Source organism: Vipera berus (genome assembly GCF_964194415.1).
Source record: "Vipera berus genome assembly, chromosome: 1".
In the NCBI taxonomy this organism is placed as follows: domain Eukaryota; kingdom Metazoa; phylum Chordata; class Lepidosauria; order Squamata; family Viperidae; genus Vipera; species Vipera berus.
Window position 1 is genome coordinate 139549617 of NC_138202.1, and position 19445 is coordinate 139569061.

Below are 19445 nucleotides of genomic sequence, written 5' to 3' on the forward strand. Positions count from 1 at the left end.
TATAAGGAAGGCATGCCAGGTCAAACAGCCCAAAAGCAAATAGCGGGAGGTTAAAAGAGTGGACTTCTGCCTTGAAATCTTGGGGAATCAAAGCCCTGCCCCTGTTTACAACTGTGCAATCAATGCAACACATGTTTAAAAAGGGTGGGGCTTTAGTCACCTGGCCATAACTGCCATTTTGAAGCTAGTGACTGTAGTTGCAGATGTTCTTTCCTGTTAGGCCATTCGTATGTCTGTCTGTTGTCGCCTAATAGCATAAGTTAGGGCTCTTCAAACTTGGCAACTTTAAGACTTGCAGAATTCAACTCTCAGTATTTCCCAGTGGGCATGGCTGGCTGAGGAATTCTGGGAGTTGAAGTCCACAAATCTTAAAGTTGTCAAGTTTGGAGAGCTCTGGCATAAGTAAAAGCTCTGAACAACTTATAGTTTCTTTTTGTCTTGCTGAAGAGAAAGAAATTGACTCCTAAAGCCTTCAACTGCCCCCAGTAGAAGTTTTGACAGCAGCTTGATGAAAATAATATTTATAGGAGCTGGAAAAGATTGTGTCTGGCAGTTTTGGGAAGAAATCAGCTCCGAGACTCACAAGCAGCTTCTGTGTCATGGCAAAGATTACATTGCCTGGTTCTCTCTGCCAATTTCTTCCTTGATGGCCAGTCTCTGCCAGCTTGCTCCCCCTTCCTGACCAACCCACCTGCTTCCCCTGCTGGCTGTTGCCCTTCTATCAGCTGGGCTGGCATCTTCCTACAATGGACAAGTTCTCCCGTCCTGACATGGAGCATTGACAGAAAACAACGATAATCCATCCATTTGAAAACCCACCAAAGCCAGTGACAATCAACTTCTTCCCAGGCAGGGTGAAATTTGCCAGTCAGCTGTGCCATTTCCCTGTCATCCCACAGAAGCCAAGATTGCCAGGTGCAAAAAGACACACCCTACAAAAATAAGTGATCAAGGTTTTTTTTTTAATTAGGGGAAAAAATTGCATGCACTACTAGGACACGTTCCACATAGGTTCAACACAATTTCCACACAGGTTGTTTGCTATGCAAATGGAAAGTTGTTCTGCCACTCTTTCATTTTCCTTCCAATATGGCTAACTGGGGATACTCCCTATGGCAGCTATAGGGGTTCCAATTCTTATCCATAGTTATGCCATTTTAAAAAAAATCTTACTGATTTCTCTTGTAATCTTGAAACAACAACTTGAAAAGACTTCTGCAATCCTTGACTCTTACATTTCCGATTCAAATCAAGAGACAGTGGATTCACACCAACATACTTTGTAAGCTTTTGTGATGTAGTAATTGGGAATAGAAAGAATGGAGTAAGTTTTTGAACATGAAGCATTCAAACACCTACAGAAAATATAAATTAACAGAAAATAGCCTGACCTTGACTAACAAAGCTGATGCCTCATACGTACTCATACTTTGGTATCGAGAAAGTTTCCGAAATTGGGAGACAGCCACCAAGTTACTGTCATTGTTTTCACTTGAGAGAGAGATATTGGATTTTGATTGAGAGATGAAATTCTCCTGAAGCCACTTGAAGGCAAATCAGATAAATTGTGAGCTATGCAGGAACAAAACTAATGGAATTTAGACTGGCGGAGGCCCAAATAATCATCTCAACTCCTGACATTGTGTCCATTCCTTGAAAAATTGCCATTTTCTTGACTCTCAATTAGACCGCTGTCTTTTTTTTAGGTCAACCTGAAGTCAATAAATAAATAAATAAATGCTTTTGAATTTTGTAGAAAATAAATGTTGGCAAAATGGTGCACAACAGTCTGCCTCCTAAACAGCAGCAACAGCAACAAAACCTCAAGGCATTAGCTGATAATTTGATGGTGTGACATTTGCATTTAGTCATAAATTTAAAAAAAACATGGGAGGAGTTTGCCGATCTTGAAAATAAAACCAGTCAGATGTTGGCATGATTTCAGATTGAGACTAGCTTCTGTCTTGGACTGCTGGTAAGACCAAAGAAAGAAATGATGCTTCTTCTTCTTTAATAATCCATTGTTTGTTGGAATGATAATGTCCGAGAGAATCAAAACAATAAAACCCCAACTGGGTAGCATAGCTTAACACCTGGATAAGATCTCAGAGTATGAAATAATCCAGTGTTTGTTTCATCTTCTGCTTCTACGTGTCTAATACTTCAGAGATTTCTTTCAATAACTGTAAAGCTTAAAGTGGCCTTTTTACTTATTATTATGGTTCATCGCATAGTCTACCAGATGTTTAGTCTGCATTTGGCATTTTTATTCATCTATCAAGTCCTTCTCAAGGATGTGAAATAGGGAGATGAGATTGCAGAACAGAAGAAACTGCTCATCCAATCGGAATAAAGGTTAAACACATGGACACCCACTTGTGTCTTCTGGTTTTCTTCCTTATGGCTCCATTTCAGTTTCAAGTCTTTGTATCTATCCAGGGTCGTGAACTATCTATGCGGAAATCAAGTTGCTGAGGATGGCCTGAAGGCTGCTATGCTCCTGTGTGTGTGCAGCTCAGCCACGTTTGACATCGCGGAGAACTTGTTCAGCTATCGGTAATCGCTTGGCGTCATGCATTCGAACAGAGAGTTCAGCAACCAGGGGAAACAGCGTCTGAATTCTTCGCAGCGTTGAGGCAGGCCTCACACCTGTGCCAGTTCTCTGACATTGAGGAGAGGCTACGAGACCGGCTTGTCTACGGTCTCCGGAATCAAGAGTTACAGCAAAAGCTCTTTGCCAAAGAGACTCTGTCATTTCCAGATGTGCTGAAAGAGATCATGGTGGACGAAGCCACCGGCAGGGCCGTATGAGCCATGCGGTCCCCCAAAACAGCACAGCACAAGGAAGCCATCCACCACAAGGACGCCGAACACGTAGAAGACCCCGAAGACAACATAGAAGTTGACAAGCTACAAAGACACAACGACCGACAGCGTCACAGCGACAAGCAACAAGGGGAGACTTACAGGGCAGATCCCTTCCTTAGGTGCCCAGGGTGTGGCGGCCGCCACCAACGCATGAATTGTAAGTTCTGGACAACCACATGCCGGGCCTGTGGAAAGACTGGCCATATCACATCCATCTGCAGAGGTCGCCAGAGGGACTGGCCATCGAATCACCAGTTGGACATCCCAACCAGGAGAGGTACCGGGGCCCCAGGACAGTATAGCATAGGGTTTTGCTCCAGCCACAGAACCATTTGCCGTACAGGAGCTCACCGTCCTATTAAGCTGAAGTTTAGACTTCAAGTGGAGCTGCAAGGGGTCCTCTGCATGATGGAGCTGGATACAGGCTCAGCCATATCCATTATTTCACTTGAGACATTTAATTTCATCTGCAGTCATAGCAAGAGATGGGCCAAGCTGAGGCCATCTGACATTATACTAACTGATTTCCAGAATGCCAGAGTCACAGTCAAGGGTAAAGCCACAGTCAAGGGTGTAATGTATTCGGCTTTGTCTTGCTTTGGAATATCACGTGGAGTTAATTGCTGGAAGGTTGCTTAAGCAGGGAAGCTGCCTAATGGCTCCCAGCTCCTCAGACAACCCATCTCCAGCGCCACCATTGGCTGCCTCTAGGGCGGCAATATGTTGCTTCAAACCTATTGGCCACTGCCTAGAGGCCAGGGTATAAATTGCTGCATTCACAGCCCTGTTTCTCAGTTCAGTTCCTGCAACCAAATAAACAATGATCTTTGCTGAACTCACTCGCCTCGTCTCGTCAATCAAGCAACAAACCCAGTATCTAACAGTTACCATCGAGGATGTGGGATAATTTTTTTTAAGTGAAATTTGTTTTTAGAAAGCCTACAAGCTTGCATGTGATGTGTAAAAATCTAATGTAGCTTTGGGACAAACTTTGAAAAGCCAGCTCTCCATGTCATTAATTGAGTCACAACATTTTTCTTGAAGTCTTGTGCCAAAATGTCAATTCTGGTACGACTCAGTCCACCTGCCTCTCTCGGTGTGCCAGCTGCCACAATGATCCAGCTGAGCTGTTGAGCAAAACAGTCCAGAGAAAGTCTGTGTGTGGTACCCCAGTTTCTCCCTGAGCTGCTGTGCCCATCTGCTGGCTGTTGCCTCCCTGCCAAAACCCACCCCATCCCTGTCCATGCGCCTACCTGTTCCAGTTGGCAGAGTCTTTTCGACTGCCCCAGGTTATAGCTTAGGGCAACGTTTAATTTTAATTACAAATGAAATGAAACAATAGAGTTTGTCCTGATCCCCACCCATTACATTTTGGAACGGGACAAGACCTTGTCTTTTAAAAATTATAACTCTCATTTTGGAAGTAGTCAATACCCCTGGGAGTAGGCATATCCAAAGTCTACAGTTTATTAATTCCAGCAATACAATGCCATCCTTTGACTTAGGATATCTTCTGGTACTAGATATGAATTCTGCCAGCCAGTTTGCAGGTAATGTGACAAATTGGGACATACAGAATTAATAACATTTTATGCAGATTGTCTCCATTATGAATGACTGGCTGTTATGAAATGGCAGCCTAAGACTGCAGCTGAGCTGAGTTTTAACATCTTTCCATCACTAGTGCCCAAAGGCAGGAATGTCCCCTATAAACAACCAGAATCTTTGATCCCACCCTGTCATTCTGTAAGGTAAAGGTAAAGGTAAAGGTTCCCCCGCACATGCGTGCTAGTCGTTTCCGACTCCAGGGGCCGGTGCTCATCTCCGTTTCAAAGCCGAAGAGCCAGCGCTTGTCCAAGGACATCTCCGTGGTCATGTGGCCGGCATGACTAGACGCCAAAGGCGCACGGAACGCTGTTACCTTCCCACCTTAGTGGTCCCTATTTTTCTACTTGCATTTTTTTACGTGCTTTCGAACTGCTAGGTTGGCAGAAGCTGGGACGAATAACAGGCGCTCACTCTGTTACGCGGCACTCGGGATTTGACCCGCCAAACTGCCGACCTTCTGATCGACAAGCTCAGCGTCCTAACCCACTGAGCCACCGCGTCCCTTGTCATTCTGTAGTTACTATTAATTAATTGGAAACCATATTCAAGATATTTCTTGAGCCAGATGAATTGTCTGAGATCTTCCGCAAAGACCCCAAAACAGTTCACTCGGTTGCTAAATTGGCAAAACTATCAATTAAAACCCAGGCCTATTTAAATAAAACACAACTAAGCTATGGAAAGATAAATAATACCACCACTTTATAATTTTTCTCTTCTTAGGGCAATGTGTAAGCCAGTAATTTTATCTGTCATATCAAATTACTATCATCCCATTAATTGAAAGATGATAATATGTTGCTAAATGAATATGAAGATTATCTGTTGGCATTTGACCTAAATTTCAATACTGACTAGCCCTGAGCTTCTCCTGGGCCTTTTTAATTTCATAAATTTCCACCTGATGCAGCAGAGATTCAAACCTCAGGCCAGGAGATGATATTTCCCCTAATCCAATTAGTGTGAGCAAAATGGCAAACTCCTCCAATGAGGGCTGTGACATGAATCCAGGAATTTTTGGAGAAACAGCTTTATCCTACAAGACCAAGAAAACAGTCAACTCTTGTGATGGATCAGACAATGCAGTCACAAATCTGACTTGTGTTTCATTGTGTGCTTCGTAACATGTAAAGGTTTCCTTCAGCAGTGATCTCTGATTCTAGTGCTCATCTCTGTTTCTGTAAGGACCTGACTCAGTTAACTCTCTCAAGAAAGCAGAACTCTTGAAACCAGCATGGTCTCAATAGGAACTTTTATTGAAAGGTATTGATAGCAGGACAGTAAGGCAGGATCTGAGGATTTCCTGCGTGAACTCCTACATTAAAACAGGGGTGTCAAACTGCCACCCCACAGGCCAGATGTGTCTTGCTGAAACCACACCCACCCCATTGCCAGCAATGGAAAAAAAGTTGTGATACTTTGCAACACGTCATGTGACATTGCAAGTTTGACACCCCTGCATTAAAAGAACCCTTTCAAACCCTACAAATGTCCATCTGGGCGATTTGAATTGAACCAATCCATAGGTGTTAAGTTGTGGGAAAGAATCGATAAGGTGCCATTCTCAAGGTTGTCAGGTTTCTCCACGGCTTCTTTCCATCTGACTGGAGATAAGGCAGATGACCGGAGGTACATTCTTTTCACACTCCAAAGTAAGATACTTCACAGAGGAGAGAACAAAGCAAAGGAAATACATTGCAGAGTACCACTGGATCCCCCTCCCCCCAATAAAATGGCAGAACCCGAAAATAAGGGCATAGGAAAGAGATACATTGAGAGTCTGACAGTTTCCCAGCCGAGGAAGCCAGTGTTGTCTGAAGATGGTCATGTGGCTGGCATGACTATACATCAAAGGTGCAAAGAATGCTGTTACCTTCCCACCAAAGTGATACCTATTTATCTACTAGCATTTGCATGCTTTTGAACTGCTAGGTTGGCAAGAGCTGGCCCAAGTAATGGGAACTAACCCCTATTGTGCAGCGCTTGAGTCTTGAGCCCTGAGCTATCACCTTTCCAGCTGACAAACTCAACATCTTTAACAGCTGAGCTGAAGAGCAAACACAGTAAAGGGAACTCAGCTTGTTAAAAATGTTGCTGTCCTCTACAAGGGACCAACATGATTTTCTGTAATTAGTCACAGACACAGTGAATACCATATGGGAATGTTAGCTGTTCCTCTTTCAATATGCTTGGTCCCTGGTAAAAAAAAACGTGGGTGGTGTCTCTTATGTACAATTACTTCACTTTTGGCTGCTTTCTTTTGCCTGACTAAAGCGATTCAACGGGAAGACTTGAATCTGATGGAGAACAAATGGCAGATCTTAAGCCAGCGATGCTGAACCTTTGGGGCTTGGTGTGCTTAACTTGATTCTGCTAGTATGGCACCACCACCCTCTGAAGAAAACAGAAACAATTCTTTACATATTCAATTACTAAAAAAATAAATTACATTCCAATAAGGTGGACTGTAATAGGTATTATATAAACAAACATTGCAAAAATGAAATCTGAGGAAAAAAAATTTCGGAGAGTCTAGAGGCTACACAAGAGCATACCTCATTCTCACGTGGGCACCTCAGCTTCTGAAAATCATGTGAGAATGGGGCATGCTTTTGAGTCATTGTCAAGTGTCAGTAAATGCTGGCATGTCACCTAAAATGTTGTGGCATGTCACCTTTGACATGCATGTCATGGGGTCACCATCCCTGCCTTAAAATAAAGATAATCAGACTCCCTCCCTCCCTCCCTCCCTCCCTCCCTCCCTCCCATGGTCTCGTTCTTCCAGATTATGATTGTTGATTTATATTCATAAAGTCTTTGATCAAAGCCATTTTGTAGAGGACAATTTAGGTGTAGTGCACTTCTCTTACCTGCAGCTTCAGTCTGGGCCATATACTTCAGGTCTGCAGGTAGAGGCTTTCGTGACAGAATGTTCTTTTGTTAATATTTTGAAAATTCCTGCATGTAACACGTGAAGAAGGACAGAACTGGATTGGTCTCTTGCCCCTTATCGTCTAATGACAGGCAGTTTACTCTGTCATATAATTTGATGTTCCAAAGAACAAGATGACCTCTCTTTTTTTGAGTCTGGTAAAATTTTAAATTTTATTGGAATTTTTTTCCTATCCACGTAAATTAATTTACAGTTCATTTGCCATTATTGTAAAGTTTATTTTGAGATTGGAATTGGCACCATTTGAAGCAAGTAGTTTATATTAGGTAATACAGCTATCTTGATGGTTGGAAACTGATCAAAGAGAGAAGCAACCTGGAATTAAGGAGAAATTTTCTAACAGTGAGGACAATTAACCAGTGGAACAGCTTGCCTTCAGAAATCGTGGGTGCTCCATCACTGGAGATTTTTTTTTTATTAAAAAGTTTTATCATACATTTTATCTTTAACAAACCCCCCTACCCCTCCCCTATCCCTCCCTCCTTACCCCTCCCCCCCTCCCCCCCCCGACTTCCCAGAGCTAAGTACAAGGTATAAAAAACAGAAAAAAAAGAATCATAAACAACCACATGCTAACAACCGTAAACTCTAAAATCTATCACTCTCTAGCTCATATAGAATAACTACAAACACTATTAATATAAAATCTTCATTTCAAAAAAAAAAAAAAAAGATTTAGGCAATCTAGCATGACTTGGGACGCGCTTAAAAGCTCCAGCCTTGTCCATCTGTACATCCAAAACACCATTCCAATCCCCCATAAAAATAACAGATTTATAATCCAACTGGGTAAGCTTTGTATAAAGTAAACTAAAAAAGTCAGCTTGTTGTTGATTAGGAGCATATAATCCAACTAAAAGCGTCTTTTTGCCTTCTAGCAGCAGCTCTATCATAACGTATCTTCCATGCTTATCTGCTTCAATTAAGTCTGCTGTTAAAGCACTTTTAACATAAACAACCACTCCATTTTTCTTATTCATTGCAGAAGCAACAAATCGCGTACCAAACCTTGAGTTCAGTAAATACTTTTGATCCACAACCCTAATATACGTTTCTTGCAAACATATAACATCTATCTTGAATTGTTTTAAATATTGAAAAACTTTCTTCCTCTTCTGTGGTGAATTTAGTCCATTAACGTTCCAAGTTAAAAATTTAGTTGTCATGCATATCATCCCAAAGCTCTTAAAGCGCTGCTCTGATAGGACTATCTTTTTTAGGCCGTGCTCCTCCCACTGCTTGGCTATAAGTACGTTGTGAAAGTTCCATAGGCATCTGCTGATCTTGTTCTTTTATTTTTTATTTTTTAATCGTTTTAAAGCAGCACGCGTCACCCTCTGCTCTCTAAGATCATCCAAAGAAGTTGTAGCTTGATCTCCTCCAGCACCGTTCTCCTCTGTCTGTCCATCTTCAACCTCTTGATGTTCTCCTTCTCCAGATCTCTTTGCAGATTCCAAAAGTAATAATGGGGTTGCTTTTAAAACGTTATTATAAAAATCACGCGCCTGCATCACAGTAACCAAACGGTACCTTTTACCTTCATGCATCACCATCAACCCAACTGGGATCTCCCATCTGAACCTTATATCTCGTTGTTTGAGCTCTTGCACAAGAAATGTAAAATCCTTCCTTCTCCTTAAAATCTTTGGAGGAATTTCTTTTAGAACCAAAACTTCTTGATCAGCAATCACAACTTTAGAATCATAGGCAGCTTGTATAACTTCATCTCTAATTTCCCTCTTTACAAAATAAACCACCACATCTCTAGGCAGCTTTCTCTGTCTAGCAATCCATGAATTCACACAAAACACTTTATCCATGCCTCCCTTTATTTCAGATGCTGGCTGATTCAATACCACTTCCAGAGCCTCAGAAATCAGCTGCTTTAGATCTTCCTTAATATTCTCTTTTAAGCCTCTGATTCTAACAGCAAACTGCATCTGGTAATATTGAGCAAGACTCAATTCTCTGTCCATTTTGTCTCTTAAATCTTCATTCTCCAATACTTTTGCTTCTAATATGGCATTCTTTTGAGTCAAATCTTCCACTTTTTCATCCAGGTCTTCCACACATTCAGCCACTTTATACACTGAAGACAAAATGTCTGCCTTCATCACACTGAACTTCTGTTCCATCCTCTCTTCCATTCTCTCCTCCAATTTCTCCAATTTCTCCTCCATCCGTGCAAATTTATCACCCATTGATTCCAGAATTACCTGAGCATGTTTTTCAAGAGCATCTTGTAGATCCTTCGGTGTCAATACATCAGCAGGATGCAACGCCTGCAATGATGATTGTTGCGTCGGAGAAGTTCCAGCACTCCGAAGAGTTTTTGAGGGAGGTTTAGCCGCCATCTTTTACTTCCACTTGTGACGCACTTTCACTTTAAGTTTAAAAAAGTCCATCAAGCTCGAGAGTAAAATATAATAATCCTCTTCATCCTTTCCTCTTGTACCGCTCTGCCTGCTCCTTTTATTCCATAGTCCTTCCTTCAGGCAGGGGTGGTCGCAAACGCCTGGCTCTGCTCCAAAAAATCCGGAGCAGAGACGCTGGCCAGCTGGGAGTGACCCAGGCTACGGGGGAGTTCGATCCTTCAGCCGCCCAAGCAACAAGCTCAGGCGGCCCCGGAGAACTCAACCCCTACCTGGGGCCTCACCCCCTCCTCTTCTCCCGAGGAGGGGGCTTCAAATTCACCCGAACAGCTGATCGGCGCTGTTTCGGGTGAAAATTACTCAGCTGAGCCGCGGGCAGCCCGGGAAGGCTGTCTCCGGCGCCACGCAGCCACCGGAAGCCCATCACTGGAGATTTTTAAGAAGAGACTGGACAGTCACTTGTCTGAGATGGTATAGGTTCTGCTCGAGCCAGGGGCTGGACTAGAAGACCTCCAATGTCCCTTCCAGATTCTATTCTATTCTATTCTATTCTATTCTATTCTATTCTATTCTATTCTATTCTATTCTATTCTATTCTATTCTATTCTATTCTATTCTATTCTATTCTATTCTATTCTATTCATGTCACAATTGATCCTAACTGAGAAAACTTTTGTCAGGCTTTCAAGATCGCTTTTATTTCTTTCTATAGTTTAACATAATTGTTTTATTTCTTGATGATTGCCCATCAACAAATATTTTACTGAATCTATAATCTGATGTTATTATTATTATATCATAATAATATAACAATTGGATAATTATATTATCCCCTTCTACAGTAAGTAAGAGATAGTAGCTTGTAATTATTTTTGAACATTGATTTTCTTCAAAGCCTTTGATGATTTTCTTCAGCTGTCTAATTACCTTTCATGGTTGGGTAACATTTAATACTACACCAACTGCATAACATTTAAGGTTGTGTTCCTCTCTGTGGATTTTGAGACAAAGCTTTTTTTCAATATTATTTATCCTTGTTATGGTTTTATTTTCCTTGTTTTATTGGCGCAGAGATAATATAACTGAAGAGCAAAGTGCTCCTACATAAAAAGCTCGATCCAAAGAATCCTCTGTTTTGCATTTCAGCAACCTAATTTTGAAGATGGGGGAAAAAAATTCTCTTTTATTAGGAGTTGGAATCTAGAGATCAGCTGGCTACAATTCAGACTATACCTTCTATTCTGGATTGTCAGTATGAACATTGAGGTAATGCTCAACTTACAACAGTTTGTTTAGTGACCGTTGGAAGTTACAGTGGCACTGAAAATAGTGACTTATGACCATGTTTCACAATTATGACTGCTGCAGCATCCCATGGTTTAGTTTAGTTTAGTTTAGTTTAGTTTATTAAATTTTTATACCGCCCTTCTCCCGAGGGACTCAGGGCGGTGAACAGGGCATATAATAAAAATTCAGAATACAAAAGTTAAGAACAAATTAAATTATTGTCCAAATAAAACAGTAAAAATATACAAATATTAAAACCCAAGTTAACTCCCCATCAGGCCAGGCCAGCTTGTTCAAATAAATGGGTCTTTAGGCCGCGCCGGAAGGAGCGGAGATCCGGTGCCATCCGGAGCTCAACCGGCAGTTGATTCCACAAAGCCGGGGCGCCCACAGAGAAGGCCCTCCCCCTGGGGGCCACCAGCCGGCATTCCCTGACCGGAGGCACCCTGAGGAGGCCCTCTCTGTGGGAACGCACAGGGCGGAGGGGAGTCGACGCCGGCAGCAGGTGGTCCCCAAGGTATTCCGGACACATGCCATGTAAGGACTTAAAAACCATCACCAAGACCTTGAACCTCACCCGGAAGACAACTGGTAACCAATGCAGCTCGCGGAGCAAAGGTGTAACATGGGAGTACCGGGAAACTCCCAAGACAACTCTCGCGGCTGCATTCTGTACCAGTTGGAGCCTCCGAGTGGTCTTCAAGGGAAGCCCCATGTAGAGAGCATTGCAATAGTCAAGACGAGAGGTCACGAGCGCATGAGTGACCGTACACAGGGCATCCCGGTCCAGATAGGGCCGCAACTGACGCACCAGGCGAACCTGAGCGAAAGCCCCCCTAGTCACGGCTACTATATGGTCTTCTAAGGTAAGCCGTGCATCTAGGAGGCCTCCCAAGTTGCGAGCCCTATCCACGGGGGGTAAAAACTCACCCCCCACAGAAAGCGATGGAACATTTTGAATGTCCCGGGATGCCGGAATGTACAGCCACTCAGTCTTGTCAGGGTTGAGTTGAAGTCTGTTCCTCCCCATCCAGACCCGAACCGCCTCCAGGCAACGGGACATCACAGCGAGGGCATCACTGGGGTGGTTTGGGGTCGAAATGAAAAGTTGGGTATCATCGGCATATTGATGATACCCAACTCCAAAACCACGAATGATCTCACCCAGCGGTTTCATATAGATGTTGAACAGGAGAGGCGAGAGAACCGACCCCTGAGGAACTCCACAAACGAGAGACCTAGGGGTCGATCTCTGCCCCCCTGCCAACACCGACTGCGAGCGTCCCAGGAGATAGGAGGAGAACCACCGAAGAACCGTGCCTCCCACTCCCAATCCCCTGAGACGCCGCAGCAGGATACCATGGTCGATGGTATCGAAAGCCGCCGAGAGGTCTAATAGGACTAGGACAGAGGAATATCCCCTATCCCGGGCCCTCCAGAGATCATTCACCAGAGCGACCAATGCCGTCTCCGTGCTGTACCCGGGCCTGAAACCTGATTGGCATGGGTCCAAATAATCCGCTTCATCCAGGACCAGAGGGAGCTGATGCGCCACCACACTCTCAACAACCTTCGCAAGAAAGCGGAGGTTGGAGACTGGACGAAAGTTGTTCAACACAGCTGGGTCCAAGGCAGGCTTCTTGAGGAGAGGTCTCACCACCGCCTCCTTCAAGACGGTGGGGAAATTACCCTCACTCAAAGAAGCAGATATAACCGCCTGGAACCAGCCTCGTGTCCTCTCCCTAGCTGCATAAGCCAGCCAAGAAGGGCATGGGTCCAATAAACATGTGGTGGAGCTCAATCTCCCCATAATCCTGTCCACTTCATCCGGGGTCACAGAGTCAAACTCCTCCCAAATAACATTGACAAGACCGCCCGTGTCCTGCTCGTCAGACTCTGCCCAGCTGGAGTCCAAACCGGTCCGAATCTGAGCGATTTTATCCGACAGATGTTGACCAAACTCCTCGGCACGACCCTGCAAGGGATCCTCTCTCACCTCCTGATTAAGGAGGGAGCGAGTCACCCTAAACAGGGTGGCCGGGCGATTATCTGCGGACGCGATGAGGGAAGAGAAGTAATTACACCTCACCGCTCTCATCGCTGCGAGATAAGACCTAATATAGGTTCTTAACCGCAACCGGTCAGATTCGGATCGGCTGGACCTCCAACAGCTCTCTAGGCCCCGTTTCCGACGCTTCATCTCTCGGAGCTCCGCGGAGAACCATGGAGCTCGTTGGGATCTGCACCGGGTCAGGGGCCGCAAGGGTACAACTCGGTCCAGTGCCTCAGTGGCTGCCCTTTCCCAGGCTTCCACTAAGGCATCCGCCGAGCTGTGAGCGACGGAGGCAGGTGGGGATCTCAGCGCTGCCTGGAACCCATCAGGGTCCATTAAGCGCCTGGGGTGGTACCATCTAGTTGGTTCCGCATCCCCACGGCGGGGGGTGGTAAAACGGAAGACCAGCCGCAGGAGATGATGATCGGTCCATGACAGGGGCATAATAAATGGAGAGCCCCCACCTAGATCATCGAACCACCGTCCAGATAAGAAAACCAATTCAAGGGTGTGGCCTCTCTCATGAGTTGGTTCAGAAATTACCTGCGTCAGGTCCATGGCCGTCATGGAAGCCATGAACTCCCGAGCTAACTCAGATGACCCTCCCAGGGATGGTAGATTGAAGTCACCCAAAACTAGAAGTTTGGGGAACTCAATCACCAAGCCGGAGAGGACATCGAGTAGCTCAGGCAGGGCTGCCGCTGTGTGACTAGGCGAAACGTACACCAGCAGAAAGCCCAACTGCGCCCCCGGACAAAACCTCAAAAAGAGAGACTCACACCCGACTATCTGAGGAACGGTGGTCTCCCGCGGGCCTAAGGTCTCCCTGATAACTACCGCCACTCCCCCGCCCCTACCTTGAACCCGAGGCCGGTGTAGTGCTCGGAAACCTGGTGGGCAAAGATCAACCAAAGGGACCCCTCCCTCTGGACCCAACCAGGTCTCGGTGATACAAGCCAGGTCCGCATGCTCACCCTCAACCAAATCCCGCACAAGGGGAGCCTTATTAATCACTGACCTGGCATTCAGATACACCAGCCGGAGTTCAGGAGGCTGCACATCCTCGCTCCCGGAACCTCGGGGAAGAAACAGAGGGTCGGAGCGCCTCACCGCTTGTAAATAGCGGAGACGGCCCTCCCGGTAACGATACGGCCCCCTGTCCATACACCTGCTGCCGTGGGAATGTCGTGGGAATTGGTAGTCCCACAACCCGCTCCCGAGCCCCGGATGTAACCACACCCCGCTTCCCCCCCATGCAGTCAGACCCCGGCCTGGCCTGAACCACGGTTGTATGGCCACCCCCCATAGTCAGACAACCACAACCCCCCACCCCTCTCCCTAACCCCATAAAAAATTTCACTAAAAAATTAATCAGGGGCCTCCTATTAGATTTATATCGAGAGCCCCTGCCCTTACCCGGCCATCTCTCAGGGTCCCAATAATTGGGCCCTTCATCGAGACTGGGAGTGGCAAAGAAGGCGGGACGCACCCAGGAGAGGGGGGCACCCCTGAGGGCGAACAAGTCCGTGCTGGAGTATCTATACATAAAGTCCCAACAAGTCCAGAGAAGGCAGTCCCATAATAGGAAAGTCCAGTAGGAGGTTCGAAAAGGAGGGAGTGAAACATTCGGGTCATCAACCAACCTACTGCCACCCGGTTGGGTGCTCCCGGGGGCAGACCCCAACCCGTCCTCTCACGACAGGTCAAATCATGGTCATGTGATTTGCATCCAGATGCTTGACAACTGACTCACATTTATGACTGCTGCAGGGTCCTGGAGTCACGTGATCCCCGTTTTCAACCTTATGACCTACAAAGTCAACGGGGAAGCCCGATTCACTGAACAACCGTTGTTACTAATTTAACAACCGAAGTGATTCACTCAACAGATGTAGCAAGAAAAGTCGTAAAACAATGGGGCAAAACTCGCTGAAAAATTTCTCCGATAACAACGTAAAAATTGGGCTCACTTGCGCTCTTAAATTGAGGACCGCCCGTAGCTGAACTGCCTTCAGCTCGAATTAAACTTGATTGTAAACACACTTCTGACCAGCAGAGGGAACAACGTACCTTTGTTCTCTGGAATTACATTGCAGAGAAGGAAAAGGTCTCCATAAGAACAATAAATAACTGACGCCAACATTAGGGATAAATGTTTCTACTGACAGGACAATTTGAATACAAGGTGGCTTCACAGCAGGAAACCTGGATTGTGAAGGGTCCTTTTACGGCCAGCTCATAAGGAATCTTTACAAAAGAGAATGTTTCAAATCGATTTATTAACTTTTATACATTCAAACTCCCACCTTGTTTTTTTACAGAAATCTGGGCCACGGCAGACCAGGGAAGGGAATCTGCTTTCAGATGAACCAGGACTATATTACAACCCATAATTGAAAACTGCAAAGTAATTGATCCAAAGGTACATTTCTGTTTTTTTTAAAAAAAAGTCAGCTAAAAACTAAGAGTTGGAGAGAAGCCCTGGCATGAACAAAATGTTTGACAAATTTCTTTTTCTTTTTTTTTCTTTTTGTGTGCCTCTACTATTTCTCAGATCCTGATGGAAATTTGTAGTTCATGTACACCTATAGCCCCTTAAAGAACAAGGCCTTAGGGAAGGGGCTCTTCAAACTTGGCCCTTTTATGACTTGTGGACTTCAACTCCTAGAATTCCTTAGCCAGCATGCCTGGCTGAGGAATTCTGGGAGTTGAAGTCCACAAGTCATAAAAGGGCCAAGTTTGAAGACCCCTGCCTTAGGGTAAAATGACCTTCTTAAACTCAGTGGTCTAAAAGATATTGTCTCTTGCCTTCAGACAAAAATTAGAATAGAATCCCTGCTAATAATCCTTGCATTTTCTAATGGGCATGTATCTTGGGAATACTCAATATAACAAAAACTGGCTGCTTAAACAATAAAAACCACATCAGTTATACCACCCAAATGCTTCTGCCTCCCTGCAAATAGTAAATAAAGCTTATGATAAATGCTTATTGTGCTGTAATTTTTTAATATATTTCATGCTAACAGTGTGCTAGCTGCTACCATATATACAACAGATTGACATCTTGTTTCCTGTTTTATTTATTGTAAACACCACCACAATTTTCTAGACATTTCCTATGCCAGTCTTATGTATCTGACCAATGAGGATCAAATATCTTAAAAAGCCACACTAATTTTAGGCAGCTTGGGTAGGAAGTACAATAACAGGTGTGAAGAAGAGTATTCTGGGCTACCTCAAGTGACAGAAATATTTTTTGAGTGCCAGGAGCATAGTGACAGTAACAGATGGAGCACCACAGAGACAAAAGAGAGGGACATAATCTTAGATCATCTGTTCCATATTTATTCACTAGAGTCTAACTAGCATATAAAAAGGAGAAGTTCCGAACAAGGACAGGCTGGAAAAGGTCCACCAGAATGCAAGGTCCAAAGGCTAAGGTGAAAAAGTAAGAAAGATGCAAAGAGCTTCTATGGGAATGACAGACAGCACAGCATACTGGTCATATCTTGATTAAAGAGATTAGTGAAGCATAATAGTTATATTTTCCATGGAATAATCCTACTTCAGTGGTGGGATTCAGCTACTTCGGCAGAACCAGCAGCTAATTTTTTGTTGCCCAGGCCCAGAATGGACTTCCGGAAGCGGCATCCACCCAGAGAACTGGTTGTTCACATATTTGAATCCCACTACTGTCTTACTTGTCCAGAAGTTATAATAGTGATGATGATTGTTCTTCTGATGGCCAGATCCCATACACATACTTAGAATCAAAATCAAGAAAAATAATTTTTTACACCTGAATTTTGAGGTGGATCCTCAGGTATGATACTTTAAAGTTATATTTAAAAACAGTGAAATGGAACAATGTCATTGTTCATGCTCATGCTTGCTCTCTTTGCAACAGTCTAGCTGGAAACTTGTATTCCACTATGTTGCTATGAGGAAGAGTAGCACACTATAATTTTGTTCAGATTATAATATTGAATCTGTTTTTTAAATATTCTCATTTCCAAGTTTGCATAAAGTTATCAACAATTAGTTAGAACAATTAACCAGTGGAACAACCTGCCTCCAGAGGTGGTGAATGCTCCAACACTGGAGGTTTTTAAGAAGAGACTGGACAGCCATTTGCCTGAAATGGTATAGGGTTTCCTGCCTGAGCAGGGGGTTGGACTAGATGACCTCCAAGGTCCCTTCCAACTTCTTCTTCTTCTTCTTCTTCTTCTTCTTCTTCTTCTTCTTCTTCTTCTTCTTCTTCTTCTTCTTCTTCTTCTTCTTCTTCTTCTTCTTATTATTATTATTATTATTATTATTATTATTATTATTATTATTATTATTATTTCTTAGATGTGAAATATGAGAACAACAACTATTGAAGTTGGAGAAAGTAATTCTATTCTGTGTGAGATTTCAGCATCTAACATACTTTCTTGTTTTCTTCATGGCTGTCACATGTTGACTAATATTTAAATTGATATGGGTTAGGAGAAGTTTTTGGTTTCACCAAAGGCAGCTCTGAGACGACTCAGAAAGGTTGAAAATAAGTTTAGTTTCTATTTTTGAAAGATACAGTATTATATTTAATCTAGAGATAGAAATGTAAGAATAGCTCTGCGGGATCAGGCTAAGACAATCTTAGGTCTCTTCCAAGTGGCAGGGCAAAAATACAGGTATCCACTTTAATCAAAAGACAATGCCAGCTTTAAAAAGTACTACCAAAGTGCCAAGGTCAGACTGGAAAACCTTGCAACCTCAAGTTGTTGATGTTTTCAAGGTGGCAGTTGCCATTGTGCCTTCTTTTGCTCTTCTACTTCTTGCAGAGTGATAACACTTCATGATGACAAGAAAATATATTCTGAAAAAAAAGCTTTTATACCATTACAGTTAAGTGTGGAAGAGAAGGGAGGGAAAGGGCTCTGTAGCCAGTGCTGGAGATGGGAGGGAGAAAGGGGGGGGGGGGAAGAAGAGACAAAACAACAACAAAGTACTTTGATGGATTGTTGTTGGAAACCAGTTGTTGCCTAATTTAGGTAGCACTGAGATCATTGGTGCCCCAGGGAACTACATGTGGAAATGACCTGTGAAAAACTTGGTAGAAGTCATAATGAGTCTTCCATTAGATGGAGCTGCTTTAATGCTTTGAAGAGGGGTGCTTAGCTTATACCAAGATATATTTTTTTAAAAAAATGTACCTTTCAAATGAACTGGGCTGCCTACCCCGTAGATAACCATATTAATGATAAAGTGGTATTGGTGATGAATCATGTTTTTGAAGATGGAGACAGAGAGAATCACTCCACAAGAGAACGGAGAAAATTTGATAAATCAAGAAGCAGAACTGATAAATAATCCCATGTCCTATGCCCTTTGAGCTCACTTTACTGAGACCCTCAAATATTGCGGAAAATGGGTTGTGTGCAGGCAAATTCGGAGTTTTAATACCCAGACCATTTTTTTCAGGATGATGGATGAGTCCAGATTTTAGAATTTATGTAACTGAATTGAAGAGTTTTGAAAGACTGAAGAACCCTTCAATCTTTGAAGGGTTTTGAAAGCTCCCCAGATTTGATCTAACAGAGACAGATTGCAAGATGCCCAGCCATCAGAACATACATCTGTTACATTGGCCTGCCAAAGGTTAGAGTCATTTTTTATATGCTCCCCTATATACAGACCTGCCCTGTTCATTACAGCACAACCAATACTTACATTACTTTATGTAACACAGTCTACCAAATGTAGTAAATGGAAAAGTTCTTCAAGAACCGTGTTTCTCTATCATAATATAAGCTGGGCTGTGTGTCAAGGACATATTTGGCAAAGTCCACAAAAGAATATAAAAATTCAGTTTAACACTCAAGAAAATGACAGAAAAGGAACACAGCAAAATACATTTCTTTAATAATAATTATGACTTGAATATCCCACTGTATTAGCTTCAAATAAGAGCAACTAGGATTAAGGAGAGACATCTTTAAATACAGCACCCAAAAGCAAATGAAACCTATACCTGTACAGCATGGATGTAGAGTAACCCATGGATGAATTAAATTGAACTAAACAAATATGCGCAAGACATTCAGGTCTTCTATCTTTACCATCTATTTTAATAAAGATACAGAAGGAGAAAGTGATACAGTAATAGAAAACATTCAGTACTGATTGTCAAGAAGTTAATGCAGGTAGTTCTCCATTTACAACAATTCATTTAGTGACTGAAGTTACCACAACACTAAAAAAATGACTTAGGACCATTTTTCACACTTACGACTGTTGTAGTCATGTGATCGAAATTCAG